The 3988-nt window shown below is 43.6% G+C and overlaps 1 pseudogene; it reads left to right on the top strand.

Annotated features, from left to right (window-relative positions):
* Positions 1 to 3332: 3332 nt before the first annotated feature.
* On the top strand, positions 3333 to 3710 carry LOC101571929 (annotated as a pseudogene).
* Positions 3711 to 3988: the final 278 nt, after the last annotated feature.

Raw genomic sequence — 3988 nt, 5'->3', positions numbered from 1 at the left:
GTGTGGGAAGCCCACCTGAAGATTGTTACCAGCAGCATAAAAGGCAGAACCGGAGAAGCTGCAGCTACACGTTAGGGATGCTGTTTGGAGAAGCTGTTAGAAGCCATTGGTTCTCCTGGGCTGTTTTGCTGGGTGACCTTGTCCCGCTGGCTTCCCTGATGAACTTGGCCACTCTTGCTGGAGTCCGGAGGAGGAGCTCTGGACCTCGGCTGAGAATAGGAATCGTTCATTTTGGGGGAGCTCTGGTCCTCATCTGGAGCATTATTTCCTGGCTCCGGAGGGGAAGATGGTGCACTGCTGAGCCTCATGGAGAAGCTGGTCGCACTGGCTTTCCTGATGGGAGCTCAGCTTTCCTCATCACTGGAGGAGCTCAGGACCTCACTGTCACTGAAGATGGCTGTGGTAGCTTTAGGGGAGCTCTGGTGCTTATCTTGAGTGTTGTTTCCAGGCTCCAGTTCAGATCCCTCAGCTTGCTAACACAGATCCCTCATCCAGCTGGCTTAGACTTTCTAGCTTCCACCACTGACCTTTGGGCCTTTCTAGCACAGATCCCTGAAGCAGGCCTGCACGAGACACTGTCATGGCTCCAGGCCTCCAGCTGGACTGGTGGGGGGCATTGTTGTGAGCTCTAGGTTTCCAGCTGGAGTCACGTAGGATATTAGGATCCAGGCCCTCCGCTGGAGTGTTTAGTGTTTAGTGTACGTCTTGTAGATGATTCTTGGGTAATTCCTTATAAAATAATATTATAAAATGTATCCTGTATTATATTGTTGCCTTTGCAAAAACCCCAAACCATGACAGCATCCTTCTCACAAATGTCTAATTACAGTGTGTGTTATACATGAGTGATTTGTGACAGTACTTTGTAGAGGCACTTTCCTGGCTGGCACTTAGGAGATGGCTAATCTGCAAGGTGGGGAGAGGACAGTGCAGAGCCTCCATGAGGGGAAGACGAATTCACTTATTTATTTATTTTTATTTTTATTTTTATTCTTTTTTGTGGAACCAGGGGTTGAAGTCAGGCCCTTGCTTTTGCCAGGCAAGTGCTTATTCTACTGAACTAGCTCCCCAGCCCCGGGAAAATGAATTTAAAAGAGCACAAGACTTTCGATGGCCTAGTCCCACGCCTCCCTCAGCACACAAAGTTTATTTCGCTTTGCCCAATCAATAAAGCAGCTCTTTGGAAAGTACTAGTAATGTGAAAGGTAGTTATCAAGAGTTAGCTCTGCTGCTCATGGTCGTGCATTCCTGTACCACGGGAATTTGGGAGGCTGAGGCAGGAGGATCACCTTGAGTTTGAGGCCAGCCTGGACTACATAATGTGTTTAAGACCAGCCTGAACTACATAGCAAAACCCAGTCTAAAAAAAAAAATCAATAAAACAAAACAAAAAAACCCCACTTAATTCTGGATGAAAAAGGGTCTAACAACCTGTTACACAAAACATACCTATACGTTAATACTATGTATTACATACTTAAAAATGGTTAAGATGGTAAATATTGTTATTTTTATAATTAAAAAGTTAATTCTGCATTGTAGTTTATTTTTAATCAACAAATACTTGAGTTTCAATATGTTATGTCTTGTTGCTATGGTGGGTGCAAGAAGTTTATCTGATTATTTCAGGTCTTAAGAAATGACTAGCATTTAAGCTAAGGGAAAAAATTAAGCACATGCACATAACCTCAGGAACTTCACAGTGAGAAGCACTGTAAAGTCTAATAGAAGTTGAGGACAGGGGGCGCTCTCTTTGGGCTATTGTGATATGAATTTTTTTCTTTTTCTGGCTGGCTCAGGCTGCCTTAAGGGCGGGTCTCGTGTGGCATGTGGAGCTGGGGCTCGAGCCATGGTCCCCGCGCCTGACTGAGTTTGCCCAAGCAGGTGCTTTTAACAACTGAGCTATCACTTCTCCGCCTTTGGCTAAGATCAAGTGTAAACAACTGAGCTACCCGCAAGCCCCCGTGATACAAATATTTTAAAGCACTTTTAACATGCATTTATAAGTTGATCCTTTTTTAAAAAATCTGGGTAATAACAGTCCTCTTTTACAGGTGAGGAAACAAAGGTGCAATTTGCCAAGTTGACATGACAGGGCTAGGAATCACACTCGGTGTGTTCCAACTCTTATTTCTGGCGAGATTTTAAAAAATTGGCATTGAGGATTTCTTGCCAAAAATATTTTCAAGGTTAGAAGGGAACCCAAAAATGCTAGGAATACCATGGTTGTATATTTGCTGAAATCAGAATTATTCTCTCTTCTTTGTCCTCTAGCCAAGCAACTTTTGCTACAAAATCACAGATTTTTTTCTTGCCTTTTATTAGACAGAAAAACATGAATCATAGAGCGGTAGGGTGTTAACTAGCTCACAAGGCTTTCACTTCACTGATAGTCACACCAAGCCATTTAGCCACCTGCAATCTCAGGAAAGTGCTCCTCGCCCGCAACATGGACATCACTCTTTAAAGCCAGAATACAGGCGCCGTGTTTGAGATTCGTCTGACCTGCCCCGGGGGTCAGGATAGCAAGGCATGCAGCAGAATGAAGGCGGTGGGTGAGAATTTAGAAACAGCCATCAGGGCTAAGACCATCTGACTACACACGTTTAAAAAAATCACATTCTGTTTCGAAAAGACAAAACCAAAACAAAACAAATAAAAGTCACATTCTGCTATTACTTTGGTTGACTTCTATCCAGAAAATGCAGGGACACTGGGGCTGCTCATACAGTGACTGCGTCTGATTAGTCGGGATCACGCTGCAGTTTACTTTTGCAGACGCTATAGTCTGAGCGGGGCAACGAAAGCCTGTGTTTTGCTCCATTTACTTGGTCTACCACTTCGAGGGATACAAGCTCTGACGTCCTTTCTACATAATTATCTAAACAATAAGAGAAATTTCTCTAATTTTAAAAAGCATATACAATAAAAGTAAACAAACATAGCGGGTAGGAGCTTTGCTTTTATTTTCCTTATGACGTGCTTAACATTCTGTAAAAGGTCAGTGCTGCCCTCTCCTGGTAGATGTGTTAGAAACATTTCTACTCGCTTTGAGCAATAGATGGAAGACAATCTATTACACAGTTTTAAAGTATGGCTTTATGAGCTATTTTACTTTTGAGACAGCGTCTGGTTATGTAGTCCAGAATAACCTCTAACTCGGGATCCTCCTGCCTCAGCTTCCTGAGTTCTGGGATTACAGGTGTGTGCCACCACACCCAGTTTAACACTTTCTATTCTTTAGAAAAAGATAATATAGAAATACTACTGCAGCTTTTTGTCCGACATCTTGACGAGCCTGCAGTGGTAGCCACTGCTTTCTAGGCTCTGTGATGCCACTCAAAGATGACAACAAGAAGAAAGATGCTGCAAAGTCAGCCAAGAAAGACAAAGGCCCAGTGAACAACTCTGGGGGCAAGGCCAAAAAGAAGAAGTGGTCCAAAGGCAAAGTTCGGGACAAGCTCAACAAACCAGTTTGGTTTGATAAAGCTGCTTACGACAAACTCTGTAAGGAAGTTCCCAACTATAAACTGGTAACACCTGCTATGGTCTCTGAGAGACTGAAGATCCGGGGGTCACTGGCCAGAGCAGCCCTTCAGGAGCTCCGAAGGGAAGGGCTTAGCAAGCTGGCCTCAAAGCCCAGAGCTCAAGTTATTTATACCAGAAACACCAGGAGTGGAGATGCCCCTGCCGCTGGTGGAGATGCATGATGAATAGGCTCAACCAGGTGTACGTTTGGGAAAATAACATTTCATTATATAAAAAAGAAATACTATTGCATACTGTACAAGGGCTAATATTAAGATATTTACATTTTAATTGATTATGTTATCTTTTTTTGTGTGTGTGGTACCGGGGATTGAATTCAGGACCCTGCGCTTGCCAGGCACAGGTATCTTGTCATCTTTAAATTGCTTTGAGAATTTATTCCTACTAAAATTTCCTGGGGCTGGGGAGATGGCTCAGTAGAATAAGCGCTTCCCTGGCA

This window comes from Octodon degus, unplaced genomic scaffold (assembly GCF_000260255.1).
Source record: "Octodon degus isolate 3935 unplaced genomic scaffold, OctDeg1.0 scaffold00010, whole genome shotgun sequence".
NCBI lineage: Eukaryota > Metazoa > Chordata > Mammalia > Rodentia > Octodontidae > Octodon > Octodon degus.
The sequence above is the reverse complement of the archived record's forward strand: the minus strand, read 5'-3'. Positions and strand labels throughout refer to the sequence as shown.